This window comes from Panicum virgatum, chromosome 2N, assembly GCF_016808335.1.
Source record: "Panicum virgatum strain AP13 chromosome 2N, P.virgatum_v5, whole genome shotgun sequence".
NCBI classification, from domain to species: domain Eukaryota; kingdom Viridiplantae; phylum Streptophyta; class Magnoliopsida; order Poales; family Poaceae; genus Panicum; species Panicum virgatum.
Window position 1 is genome coordinate 53,239,805 of NC_053146.1, and position 15,198 is coordinate 53,255,002.

Here is a 15,198-nt window from a genome sequence, read left to right on the forward strand (position 1 = left end):
TGGACCAAAAAACGCCGGTACGTTGACGCTCAATGCTCACGGTTGGTTCAGCTACAGAAAGGAGCAACTCCAGGCTACCGAAAGGATCTCTCGCCTTTCCTCTCCTCCTTGTCTGAACGTGGACAGCCGACGACTGAACAATGCGTGCTTGCTATTGATGATGCGTCTGGCCCAGCACTAGACTCCCAAAGTCTGAACCTGACCGGAATGGCCGAGCGCCCTGGGCCACCCGTCCGGTGGCGTCGAGGCGTCGGCATCGACGAGCACATGGACTGACCAGTGGTGCTGTGCTGTGCTGGCCGGTCGCCGGCGTCGGCGCAGGCGACCGGGAGCAGCGTACCGCACCTCCGGGCCGGCTGCGCGCACGCGAGGTTTCAATGCCGCCGCGGCCGGGAACGGGCCCGGGGCCAGCGATCCAGGCTGAGACGTGCGTGCGTGTCTCATGTTTCCCACCAGCGGATTGGGCCATGGCGTTATCTGCGAACTGGGTTCAGCTGGCTGGCATTCCTGGCATGGTTCACGAAGAAGCTCTTGTAGTCATGTTTTAAGAAACAGCCGTGCAATGTATCTCCTGCATGTAATGCGAATGGCGAATGCTAGTCGACCATTCGATGCAATTCCGGTGACATGGAACCACCGGAATTCTTCAGATATCCATGTAGGGCCGACGCATGGAAAATACATTCAACAGGACGCATGAAACTACAGGGGCGCCGATTTCAAGATTTTGGATCAGCTCGACCAGAAATCTTTCATCACTAGTACCAAAGCATCACAACTGTTGTAACGCGGTAACGACCTTAACAGATAAAGTTATCACGGATGAGCACACAAAACTGGAGATAATATTAATCCATGGCGAAGTCTACATTGTTCACGGGCCAATCTACATTGTTGACAGGCCAAAAGTTCCTCAACAAAATTCAGAAGACTTCTGATGATGGCAAGAAAAAGCCCCCGCTACACCACCATCTCTCTCTTGCTTGAATCTTCAGACATCTTGGACACTCAAAGCTGTAGAAATAACGGATGTATCAATTGCGGGATTTACTTGCATAGAGAACAACCTTAATAGCATAGCAGAACCGAAGCAATGATGAACTAGACATTATCATCTAAAATGGGATAAGTGTGACGAAAGCATGTTTTGGCCTTCATGTTCTCGGAATGGGAATCAAAATTTGTATCAAGGTGTATAAGCATATCCCTTAGGTTAATAGGTTTCATATCTATAGTCATCCTGCACTGATTAAACTACTCAAATGTACCAAGGAAAGGATTCATTGGCACGATTAATAGATGAGGATATGGTTTGATGTTAACACCGATTGATAATAATCTCTGAAACAAACATCGTGATCATTGGAACAAAAGGGACTCCACAGAAAGAATGCGACTAAGACAGTCAATTTACAAAGCCACCAGAAGAAACAATTTTGTGAAAGGTAAGAGCAAGCATCAGTTGGAGACAACCCAACATGGTCAATCAAAGTGAGGTTACACGAATAATGTTGTGCTAACTTGGGGGAAGGGATTGCTTCAACTTGTTCGCCTTCTCCGTGTCGAAGAGACGAAGACACAAAGGGTGTGCAGGTACTTGGAGCAGCGCACCTTGAACTTCACAACATCTTTGCTCCTCTTGATTTTCACAGAGCGAGCATCCTTCCTTATAGCAGTAAGGAGGAAGTCCTTGATCTCATGGATCTGCTTCGGCTGAAGCAACAAGCAGTAGTATGACATGTGCAAGGAAATTCTGGTTTACATAGTCCATAGAATATATAAATCACTGTCTGAACAAGACCCATTCAGCTCAACATGGAACATCTCATGTAGTATCAGGCAGCCAGTAATATAAGGAAAACGAAAAACTAACCATGCTTCAAAAAAGAATAGTTGCTGAGGCAAAGATCTCATAGAATGAAGATCTTGCTACTTCTATGTATGTTATGAGATCGCTGGAAACAAGGAGCGCTAACAAAGTGCCTGTCATGTGCAATCCATCAGGGCAAGCTTGGAAGCGCAACCTGGTCAAAAGAAAGAAAGCTGACCCGCCCATTATCCACAAGGCAATATTTCAGAGGAATAGCCCCAAAATTGTTTTCCACCGTTTCCAATTCAACCCTTGAGGCCTTGAGGGGGGCTTATTCCTGCACCAAATTGAAAAACAATGTCAATGTCTTTGTTAGTTTGTTTTAGGACTTTATGTCAGAGTTGTGATAGATACAAACATGGATCAACAGAGTATATGAGAGCAACCTGTTATGTTATAAATTTTATTCATATGCTATCACCAAAAGTCATCTTGACCCTTTTTCTTTCCTTTACTTTCATAACAGTGTATATGCACTTTACAAATTTGCACACTCTTAGCCTACTGCATGCTCAGAATCAACTATTTTCCTATCTTCAGGATAAAAGTTGGTGACAACAGAATGAAGATGTGATAACTTGCAATAAAACAGTCACAATGAGGATTAAGTGAGAGTCCACTTAGACATTACAAAATATTCAATCAGCTTTGAGACTGAGCTATTCATTTATTCAGTTAATATAGCTAACAGATGGGTAGCAATTGGGACTACATATAGAAAACTCAGTCTGCAGGGGGAAGAAACCCCCGAGCATTGAATAAGAGAAGACCTCTCACGCAAGCCGAGAAAATCCCCGAACCCCTGCCCCACCCTTACACGGGGGCGCTGTTACCCGTGTGAGTGTGGGCCGGGACCTTCCTTTCGTGCTTTGGCGTGGCGGCAGGCGGCGGGGTGTTAACCCCAGTCTGAAATTCGCTCCCACCGGGAGTCGAACTCAGGAACTAAGGAGTGCTACTGAGGCCACCTAACCAATCCAGTTAGGCACCCGTTCGCGGGACTAAATATACTAGAGCAATAAATCAATTAATGTGCATGTCAGAGCCTCCCTTGGTCATCATGAAACTTGGTCCATGTGTGCCAGAGGCACTCAAATGCATTTCAAACAAGAAGGTATTATTAAAGTCATATAGAAAGCGCCACTGGAAGAAAAAAAACCTTTCACATTTACAGAAGAATAGCTTAGTAATTCAAGTATATCCTAAATGAGGATGGACCCTATATCTACACGAAAATACTGGAAGACCATCAGAAGATGAACTATTTGAAGATGAAAATGTAATTGACTCGATAAAAGGAACATTACCTTAACAAACATAAGAGGAAACAAGGGACACCTGGGGATGATTTTTTGAACTTGCTGTTAGGAAAATACACTTTAAAGGATGGAGATATCCCATCAATGTGCATTTCCTTCAGCAATTTGGTTATGTCACTGCAGGTGCCATCGACTCTATTGAAGCTCTGATCAGTGTGCACCACACTGGGAGGAACAGTAGTGTCACAAGCACCACTATTCTTCATCGTCCAGGGAACACCGTATCATCCAACAATATAACCAAGCGATTTCAAGTGTTTATAAGCTTGGAAGGCATCCCAGGAACACCCATATTTTCCTACAGCAATCTTTTCGTAAATGGCTTCTATTCCTATCATTTCATCCTTGTCATTGAGAAGAATCAAGGCACCCTTTTCAACCAAGAACCTGCATAGTTCCATCAGAAACTCAAATACTCGAAAAGAAGAAAACAATGACATGGAAATGCATGCATATCTATTAACAAATGGCTCGGACGTTCAAGCACCAAAGGATAAGCTCGGTATGCTGCATGCAAAGCACACCATGACAAAGGGCCAGTACAACCAAATACCACGAGGAATCCGATTATGCTGCACAGCTACGACATTTCATTGAACAAGTGGCGTACCCAATCTCCTCGACGTTGTAGCACAGCTTGCTGCCCCGGGTGACGCCGGTGGTCAGCCATAGCTTGCCCTTGCTCTCCACCACCTCTCCGGCACCAGCCTCTTCCACCCACCGCGCGCGTGAGGCCACATTCCTGCGCCTGTCACCGCAGAACACATTGAGCGGGCGGGTCACACTTGCAGGAGCCAATACAAACTGCCCATGCACAGCAACCGCAGCAAAGCACTCACCTGAACTGGACCCTCGAGGAGGTGGATGGAGCTGCGTCCATGAAGGGGTTGAGATGCTGCTCCTAGCCATCATCGTTTCCGGCGGCGGCGGCGGCCGCTGGAACACGGCTCCTCCTGCGGTGGTCGCCAACGGTCGCTGCCACCGGCGCCATGATTACTTTTCACTTTACCCCCACTAAAATCTTACCCAAAAAAAATTCCCACATCGTTGAACTCAGAGTTAACTCTCACTGAATCCTACGCCCCACATGGATAACGAGGGACCCTACCTGTCAGGACCGAATGACATGAAACACCGATGAGAAGGCCCAGAAGAAGAAAGCCAAAGCTGCACCCCTTTTGTTCCTCCGCTGTTAAACAAGAGAAATTTGTAATTATACCATTGTTAAAAGCGGGTTTTGTCGGAATACCATCCCGCAAATGAGTTTCACTGAAATATAATTATAAAACTAGAACAATACGCTATAATGCCTTTTCTCTCTTTTCCAATTCATTAAATCGACTTTCACTTATTTCTCCATTTAAAGTTCCCTGATTGCCCTTAAGTTATTGATTGAAGCTGTGCAGGTCAGACCGAGCTTGTTTAGTTGTCTTCATTTCTCGCTGCATGTGATTCTATTCCATGCTCATCACGGTTTATTCAAATCATAAGCATAATCAAATTACATCTGCACCAGTAAGTATTGGATAACTCAATGTGTTCGAGTAGTACTGCGTCTATGTGGCACAAAGTAAGATTAAGCAATTTTGGTTCAAGTTTTTAGTTAATCTACTCCATGTATATATACTGCATTGCTCCAGTATCGGCGTCCTAACTAGCAGTTATCATACAACCATGACAAGCCATCTACCAAAAGCTAACTTGAAACTGAAACCACATCTATCCAACAAGAAAAGATATCAAGTTTCAACAACCTTAGAGTAGTTCCTGAGAAACTATGTTTGGTTGCATAGAAATGGCACACAACTACCCTATGATAGTTTTGCATCTCTCTTGCTGACCGAAACAAACAGGTCGACACGACACGCGCCCAATTGAATCCACCGTAGTAGAATCCACCCACATTCCAAATTCCTTCCCCCAATGCAGAATTACCTAACTATACAATCCCCAGAAACAAATCCCTCACATACAAGTAACTGATCAATCGAAAGAGGTAGGATTTGAGCCACTCCTACGTCAGAAAGCACGGATCCTTGTCACATCGGACGAGGCGATGAAAAGCTAGTGGAACGCCTAGCTGAATCGAAATGGGAACGAAGGTAGCGAGCTCACCTTTCCTCGAGGACTGGTGGTCGCGGCGGCGGAGCGTCGTGGGGTGCTGTGGCGGCGGCTCGTGGACGGGAAGGGAGAAACCCTAGCTGTGGGTATTGGGATTTTCGAAAATGCCCCACCGAGGTGGGGAGTGTTGCCGTGGGGACGCTGCAAGTGGGCCCGTTTTATACCACGTTTGCATTTCGGTCCATTGTAAGACTGAGTCCAACAGCTGAGCCATCGAGGGAGGCAAAGCCATTTTTGGCTCACCACCGGCTACTGTGGCGAAAGCATCCATCCCGGCAAACAGGAGACACAAAATTCTTCGGAGGAGAGAGGCGATGGAAAAATGCGCCCCCTCTCTCCTCCGACGCATTTGCGCCCCTCCTCCCCGGTCGGTCCCTGCGGCGGCGGGCCTCGCCGCGGCGCACTCCTCCTCCCTCCGCGCGAGTGGATCGGGCACCATGGCGTCGAGCTCGAGTGGATCGAGCGCCCGCGCGCAACCCCATCTTCTCTGGGCCAGTCCCCGCCGCAGGGGTGGGTCGGGGTTGTGGTGAGGGGCCAGCGACGGCGGTCGTGGCCCCGCGTGCGCGGTCAATGGCGTCGGCGCCTGCGCGGGCGGTGAGGAGCCGACGAGCGGCGCAGATCTGGCCGCCGCTATGAAGCCCCTCAGCTCGCTCCCATGGACTCGTCGCGCCGCTCCATGGGGCCGCCCGCGCGTGGAGAGCTAGCAGGCCACCTCCGCCCGTGCGTGGAGCTCCCGCGGCTGGCCGACCACCTCCGCCCGGGCCTCGAGCTCCCGCCGCTGGCAGTGGAGGAGGTACCGACGGGGGAGAGAAGGGAGTGGAGGGGGTGGCGCGGCGGTGGGCAAGCGGCGCGGCCCCCTGCTCAGCTCCGGCGGCGCGGCCTCCATCTCCTCCGGCGGCGGGCCGCTCCATCTCCTCCGGTGGCGGGCCTCCATCCCCTCGTCCTGCGACGGCGGCGGGCCTCCATCTCCTCCGGGGAGGAGGCGAGGCGGAGGCGCGGGATGGTGCTCGATTCGTGGGCGGCGCGCGGCGGGACGGCGGCTCCAACGACGGTGGAGGACGGCGAGCCTGAGCTTCGGCGTCCATGGAGCTCGCTCCCCTTCTCGTCTCCTCCCCTCCCGTCGCCTCTGCTCCAACCTCGCCGCCTCGCCACCAGCGTCGCCCGCCGCCAAGGGCGCCGCCTCGCCTAGGGATGTCAACGGGTCGGGTAAGGTGCGGGTAGAGCAAATACCCGCCCGCGACAATACCCGAAACTATAAGGCATACCCGTACCCGTGAAGTCTAGCGGGTAAAATTTTATACCCGTACCCATACCCGCCGGGTACAGGTCGGGTTTCGGGTACCCATCGGGTATTTTAATAATAACATAAATAACCTATCATTTGGTCATATTGACTATCATATTTTGAATTTTCATCCATATAAGCGAACACAAAGTATTAGTAGAACTAAACGGATCATCTTGCACCATTTTTTATTTTCAGCATCTATTTTGTAGTTGTATGTAAGTAAATGCGTTGAATTCTAGTCAAGTATTTCACTAAAAAATACAACAATAATCATACGCTTCACTACAAATAATAAGCAAAATGTCAATGTCATTTCCACATCTATTAGTTCACACAATTGCACTATCCGTCTATTTAGTTCATACAATCACAAGAAAATGAGACATAAAATTTATGAATGGTATGAGGTCACTAGATTATTTTTCATATTTCGGGTACCGCGGGTAAAATTTTATACCCATACCCATACCCGCGGGTAAAATTTCATACCCATACCCTCACCCGTCGGGTCGGGTACCCGCGGGTACCCGCACCCGCGGGTAAATTTGCCATCCCTAGCCTCGCCGCGTCCCAAGCACCCAACGCCCACGGCTGCCGCTCTCCCGCCGATTTGCGTTAGTTGTTGGAGATGACAAAAAATGCGTGAGCAACGCATCTACTGTAGAGGATGCAAACACCGGAATGCATGTCCCATTTTGCTTTGCGTTGTTGAAGTCAGTCTAATGCCGTGAGTGCACTGAACTGTATTCTTTCCATCCCGTTTCATAATAGTTCTAGTTTTATTCTAAGCCATTTTTGGAGATTGATGGTCAAAGATATATATATATATATATATATATATATATATATATATATATATATATATATATATATATATATACACGGCAGCGCTATTCTACACCCCATGTGTAGAATGGTATTCTACACCCAACACCCAACCCAATAGCTACCCAGCCCACCAACCGGCCCGGACCATTACCCGCACCGACCCCCAGCCAGCCCACCTTCATTCGCGCGAGTAGGAGCCCCGAGCGGCGCGCAGCGTCGCGAGGGCGACTGCGAGGCGGATCCGCGGGCCGCGAGCAGGAGATTCTACACCCAACGAGCCAAATAGACAACCATCTGTTCCGGCTCGACCCACCCGTCAACTCCATTAGACATCGCGAGCGCGAGCGGCGAGACGTTCCGCGGCGAGCGGCGAGGTGGGAGCAGCAAGCAGCGCGGCGAGCGGGGGATCGTGAGGGGTACCCGCGTAGCTTCTGTGCGCGGAGCGAGCGGCGGTGGCCCGGTGGTCCAGAGAGCAGGCGCGGTGCCTGCCGCGCGGAAAGCACAGGCGGCGGCGGCGCGGCGAGCAGCAGGCGGCGCGGGGGAGGCCAGGTCTACTGGGATTGGTGGAGTGAGATCGGTAATTGAGCTATCTTCTCAACCATAATCTCTCTGCGCTAGTAATTTGTTGACATTTTGGTCGATTCGTGGAGGTTTTTTGGTGGATTGCAAGTTTCTGAAAACCTTACATTTGGATCTGGAAAATTACTGAAGACCGTGAAATCTTCTATTTGTGCCTTGCACATTGTTCAGTATTTGGCCTATTACTGAATTTATTTAGTGTCTTCAGTATTTGATCCACCCTAATATTTTTATCCATTGGGTAGCATTTCGGGATTCAGTAATTTTGGTCTATTTTACACATTATTCACTGCTCAGCACTACGCATGTTCAGTATTCAGTGTCTAGTATTACATCCTTGTGTTTTCAGTATTCAGTGCCTAGTATTTGAAAACCAGATGTTCAGTATTCAAATTTGTAGGATGTTCAGTATTCAGTGCCTAATATTACATCCTTGTGTTTTGCATTTCTAGGATGTTCCGAAGTAGTATTGTGTTCAGTAGTAATGTAGTGATGAAATGTAGTGATGTGTCCTTGTTTTTTCTTTTACTTTGTAGCAGTGCTACGGATATGGAGAGTGATGATATTTCAATGAATCGCTCGAGCCCAGCAATCAGCCTTGCTAGTAGGCGTGTGATGGCATCTCAAGTATCTGTGCCTCCATCGGGAACAGCTCCGCATCCATCCCCGGATTCAGTCCCTGGGGGGGGTGCTGCAAATGACAATTTGTTGAGGACACCAGTGGTGATGAATGCCCAACCATTGAGATGTAGCCCTCCCTGGCTAAGACATGATATGAGGTATCCAGCTGTTATGACGCCACCGCCGTGTGCTGCGCCTTCAGAGATGATTACACCTGACGTCAACCAAACTTACACACATGTGAGTGTTTTGAAAAAAAGAAGTGTAAATTCCCTGCTGCATTTATTTGGTGTCTTTGAAAAAGAATGCTCATATTACTGAATTACTGGATGTGTTTCTGTTGGTAATTTGTTGACATATTCTCATGTCAGGGCGATGATTTGGATCATGAAGTTGTTCCAAATTTTGAGATGAGCTTTGAGTCTTTTGAAGATGCATTTTTGTTCTACAAAAAGTATGCTGGGTGTGTTGGCTTTCCAATAAAGAAGAACAGGAAAAGGGGGACAACTGGAAAGGATTTCTGTTGCTTGTTGGAAGGGAAGCATAACACAAAGGTTAAGGATGGCGACCGTAAGACGTCAAAGACTTCAAAACGTGATGGCTGCAAGGCAATGGTGTGCGCAAGAGAGGCGCGAGGTGGAGGGCGTGTCTTTTTTACACGCATTGCTTTCGAACATAACCACAAGCTGAATCCAACACCAAGCATGACGAAGCGTATGAGGGCGCACAAGGTTGAAGATCCGTCTGTGATGAACCTGATTGACACAATGCATGCTAGTCAAGTCCCTCACCCCAACGTTATGCGTGTCCTACGTAGTGTTGCGGGTGGGGTTGAGAATTTACATTTGACTGAGAGAGACGTTCAGAATAGGTGACTTTCCTGTGGCTATCCTTTTCTTTGGCATGTTACATACTGTAGAAAAATATCAGTGTTCTAAAAAAACATTTTTAAACGTCGTTTAATCTTAATTAAACGCTGAATGGTGGCCAAGCGTTGCGTTTAATCACAGTGTCATTTAATCACAACACACGTTTAATCATGTTCAATCTACGTTTTTTTAGAACCTTGCTAAACATGGAGTGAAAAAAGTCCATACAACAGGGTGTGGTGGTGGTGGTGGAGGAGGAACTGATGTCCTAGAGCTGGATTCATGTCCCTTGCACGCACCAAGTTTCATCGTTCTGCCTTCATCATTTGTTGGAAGCGGGGTTTCGCTGATTTCACGGAGCAAACTTGCCTTGTCATTCCATGTCTCCCGATCAAACAAGTGCTCAACTACACCAGCAGAACCATGTGTGGATTGAGTGTTTTGCTGCTCAAATGAGGGCGTTGCATCAAAGGCAAGTTTCATCGTTCTGCCTTCATCATTTGTTGGAAGCGGGGTTTCGCTGATTTCACGGAGCAAACTTGCCTTGTCATTCCATGTCTCCCGATCAAACAAGTGCTCAACTACACCAGCAGAACCATATGTGGATTGAGTGTTTTGCTGCTCAAATGAGGGCGTTGCATCAAAGGCCGGCACCAATTTATCAATCTGATAAAAAATTATTAGATGGGAGGAATTATAAAACAATAATAATTGGCTGGATTACTGGATCGGTCAAAATAGTGAAAAAAATGCTGAATGCTTGGGGTATTATAATTTACTAAAATACTGGAGATGTCTTGGAAATATAAAAAAAATACTTAACATATTTGAAAGGTAAGTAATGCTGATCCGGAACTATGACTGAATTACAAAGGTCCTAAACATCAAAGTGAAGTCCCTACAGTAGGCAGCGGTGGTGGCGGTGTCCCAGAGCTTGATCCATGTTCCTTTTCCACGTCAACCTGACCACTTCCGCTATCATCAGCATGAAAAAAATATACAATTACTGAACTGTCTCGAAATTACTGACGAATCAGACCACTCAGAAAAAAAAATAATTAAAAGAAAAGCTTGTGTGTGAGTGCACACCGGAGGTGGGGGTGGTGGTGGTGGTGCAGCTGGTTGCGCCATAGAACTAGGCACAGCACCCTTTTGCATTACATCAGCTTCGTGACCAAACATTCCCTAATCATATGGAAAAAAAATGTAAGCCTATAGTTACTAGAAACAACTTTCATAAAAAATTCTGAACAAAAAAAGGGGGCTGCTGAAAAAAGTCAACAATCAAATTACTACTGAAAAAGATTGGAATTACTGAAAAAGAATAATTACTGAAGAGATAGACTTACTGAAAGAATTACAGTTACTGAACTGTCTCAAATTACTAACGAATCAGACCACTCAAAAAAATACTAAAAAAAAGAAAAACTTATGTGTGAGTGCACACCTGAGGGGGAGGGGGTGGTGCTGCTGCTGCTGCTGGTTGTGCCGTAGAACTAGACGCAGCACCCTTTTGCATTACATCAGCGCCGCGACCAAACATTCCCTAATAATAAGAAAAAAAATGTAACCCTATAGTTACTAGAAACAACTTTCAAAAAAAATTCTGAACAAAAAAAGGCAGGGGGGACTGCTGACAAAAAGTTAAATAGTTAGGAAACTGACCGCTCCAACACCTCCAAAGATCCTCTTGATTTCATCAACAGCATGCTTGTGTGCTTCGTTGATTTCAAGTTTCCCTTCGGCTACAAGTCTGCTGCCCTGCTCAAATTTCTCCATCCCCGCATAAATTCTTCTATCACAATCGTGCAGAGCTTTCAAGACATCATTTTGCTGCTTGACATTGCCAATCTGAGAGATGAAGTCAGCGAAATGGGGCAAGAGACGCATCGAGGTAGCTGTGACATCACACGTGCCCCCAGGCGCATTTCCAGTTGGGTACGCAGTGCGCGTGGATGGCGCAACTAATCGTATGCGCTTGCTTACTCTAGGGGCGCTGGGTGCGATGGGGGCAGCAGCTTCCTTTGTCTTTGCACGACTGCGCTTTGGTGGAGGGGCCACAACCTCCTCGGGACTGGGAGCATCATCGCCACGCACATCTTCATAGCACGTTCCTACTTTGCTGCGAAACTAAAAAAAAGTAGTGAAAGTAGAAAAACTGATTAGAAAAAAGGTTAAAGAATAAAGACATTCAAGTGGAGAAAAAAAATTATCGCTTACTGGGAGATTGCCATATGTGACGGTTCCGTCATCCTGGGATTGTTTCCTGTCAGCCTTTGCAAGCTTGTCGACAATTGTCTTGTTGAATAATACAGCACGTGGAGTTTCTTTTGCATCTATGAGCATGTGCGAAGGACAAAAAAGGTTGTCCAAGTAATATATCTAATAAAAGAAAAAGCAACATGTTAAAGAAAAAAAGGGAAAATGCTGCATTTCATATTACTGAAAAACTTCAATGAGTACTGAAAATTAATGCTGAAAACTGCTGAAAATTACTGCTGAAAAATGCTGAACGGCTTGCTTAAAAAAAATTTACTGAAACTGCTGAAAAAATGCTAAAACTACTGTAACTACTAAACTACTGACTACCAAACCCAAAATTGCATGCTTAAGGAGTTACTGGACAAAAGAGGACTACTTAATTTCTTTTGTGAACATGCTTAGCTAAGTATCAAATCCAAAAATAACTGAAACAAAGTTACTGAAACTTTACAAGCTTACTACTGAACACTACAAGAGGGGTGGTACTGCTATAGCTCAAACTACTAAAGCATAATATTTACTCTTGCTTGGAACAACTAAATTGTATTGGTTCAGAAATTATTTCAGAATTATATAACATGGATTACTAAATAAAGATTAATTACAGAAGACATTGCATCGACTACTGAGAATCTGCTGGATTACTAAACATAATTACTGAGAAAGACATTGTACTAAATGTGCAATATCAGTAGTTAAAGAGCTGAACCCCCAGATTGAATACTTTGGAGGTATTGAAAAATGAGGATTACTGAACTATAGCCAATTTCAGAAAGAAAAGAAGATGGGCTGTTGATGTATGATAAAGAATTACTGAACTACTGAAGACATTTGTGTGCTAATGTGCACAAGAATTCTGCAAAAAGAACAAATTGATTTCACATGCATGTTCATATGAACTGGATGCACTTCAAGACATTGGATGGTGCATATGAATTCTAAAATAGCACATGCAGGAGTTGTCAATGTCTCCATTAAGATTGATAGGAAAAGGAACAAATGGCAGGGATATTGTTGCTTGTTCAAAGAAATGCATAAGCTAAAAAAATATACTACTGAAATCACAGAAGTGTCGTCCAAAAAAAAATACTAATGAACATTTAAAATTACTGAGATTCATGTGGATTACATGATTACCGGATCAATGAATTATTTTGATACAGGATTACTGAAATACTGAAATTCGGTAGAATTACTGAACTACTTAAACAGAAAAAATAATACTAAAAGGGCAAGAAAAGGAGCGGTCATACCAATAAAAGTGCGACACAGCCCTGAACTGAAGGTGAATTGGATGATGACGATTTCTTCCATTTGGGTACCTTGTTTGCCAGATCATCGACAACAGCCGAGCAAAGATCAAACTTGCAAACATCATTTATATTCTTGCAGTAAAAATAGGTGTCACTAGTTATCGACAAGCTAGTTGTCGGGAACAACAATCCATCAAACAATGCCATGAAGAAGCAGGTGATGCTCCAATCGTCACCATCTCCATGTTTTGCAAAATATTCTATAACCCACCTAGGGACCTCGTTTGGCTTCAGATCACTGTAACCCCTGGTGTTAGGTTTCTGTAATTGCCTATCATCGTGCAATTCCTCCATTCCTTTTTCATCGCATATACGCCTAAGCTCAATCCGGTGATTCTTCCTTTCTATGCCAGATACAACCGGGAGAGTGTTGGGGCCATTTGGAATGCCAAGCACGGATTTCACCACGTGCAGGGTGATTGGCAACTCCCTCCCTTCAACAGCAATACGAAGAGGGTCAACCTTGAGGTGGTCCATGATGAATATGACCAACGACCTGTCTTCGATTGCATTTAATGAGAACCCAAGAAAATCCTCAAAACCCAAATCCTTCAACTTATCCTTCATAGCATTGTCCATGCCATTCAATATATCAAAAATGGAACCGGGAGCGCAAAGGTATGGTGGCATAGTTTCCCTTCTGTTAATGTCATTACAAATAAAAGGGAGCCAATGAAAAAAATACTGGAAAAATACATGTGCTGCTAGCTAAAAAATACTGGAATTAATGGGATTACTGGAGTACACGAACAAAAAATACATGTGATGCTAGCTAAAAAAATACTGGAAAAATACACGTAACCAAATGGTAGTATTGAATTTAATTTATGACAGATTCCGGATAAAAAAAACTGAATAGTTTTTGCCTAGACAATGAACTAAATACATGAAATTAAGTAACTGAAAGGGCACATAGAAAAAACTAAAAAAAATGCGGAGACAAAATCAATATCATGAGAAGAAAAATGTGGGGGAGAGGGGGGGCGAACCTCGGCAGCAGCAGTGGGTACAGGCTTGGTAGCGGTCCTAGCAACAGGCTTGGTAGCAGCCCTAGCAACAGGCTTGGTACTTTTGATAGCAGCTGCCTTTCGAGTCTTTGAACGAGCATCAACAAAATCAGAATCAGTGCTTCTATTTGTTTCTTGGGAGGCATTCCTCGAAGGGGCCTTCCGCAGAGTGCACCTACGTCTGGTGGATGATTGTGCACCCTCCGCATCTTCCAGTGGGTCATCCATTAATACACCTGGTCAAAAAATGAGTTCAAGATATTTGTGTGATCACTAATGTGGTTACTAAAATTGGTAAAAAAAATACTAGTCTATTTATACAAACCTAAAAGTTACTGAAATCAAGATATACATAGGTAATGAATATCAGATCTCCAGAATACTGAATTCAAGACGTACATAGAAAAATTGCTGGATGTACTACTGAATTACTGGGTTACTGCTTTACTGAATTACTCAGTTCAGATTATCGAAGCTTGGTAATAAGAAAAAATGTGAAAATCAACTAGATGCATGCAAAAAATATGGAAAATACCAGATCTCTGTATTGCTGAATCCAAAATATACATATGTATACATAGGTACTACTTGGTGTATTACTAAATCTACATATGCATAGGTATTAATGGATAACTGAAAACTCTGAATTACTAAATCAAGCATCAAATATTTAGTAATGGTCCAAAAATTATACTACTGCTGACATTGATTAACATAGTGTTGAACCTAAACTAATAAACAACAAAAAAGAACAATTGTGCTGGAAATATCAAATTACCGAACTACTAGACTAACTACTTGATTTAGATTATCAATGTTCAGTAAATGAAAAAAATACTAAAAGCCAACAAACTACATATGGATCATAAAAAAAATGAAAAATACTGAATGCATGTGCTGCTAGCTACTACTGGACTAATGACCTAGTCTAAGTAAGAAAAATCTTTATGCAGGAACTAACAAAATTACTGAGACTTAAAACATAGCAAGTGGACTAACTACTACTCAGTTCATGATCCGTAATTACCAAAATAAAAAAGTGATGCTGGCAATATTACTGACCCTAAGAAAAATAAGAGATACTGAACTACTGACCTAACAAAAATAATAGACTAGGTCATAAA

The 15,198-nt window shown here is 44.7% G+C and overlaps 1 pseudogene; it reads right to left on the reverse strand.

The window, feature by feature from the left end:
* Positions 1 to 1,255: 1,255 nt before the first annotated feature.
* LOC120661247 lies at positions 1,256 to 5,458 on the reverse strand (annotated as a pseudogene).
* Between the last annotated feature and the right edge of the window lie 9,740 nt (positions 5,459 to 15,198).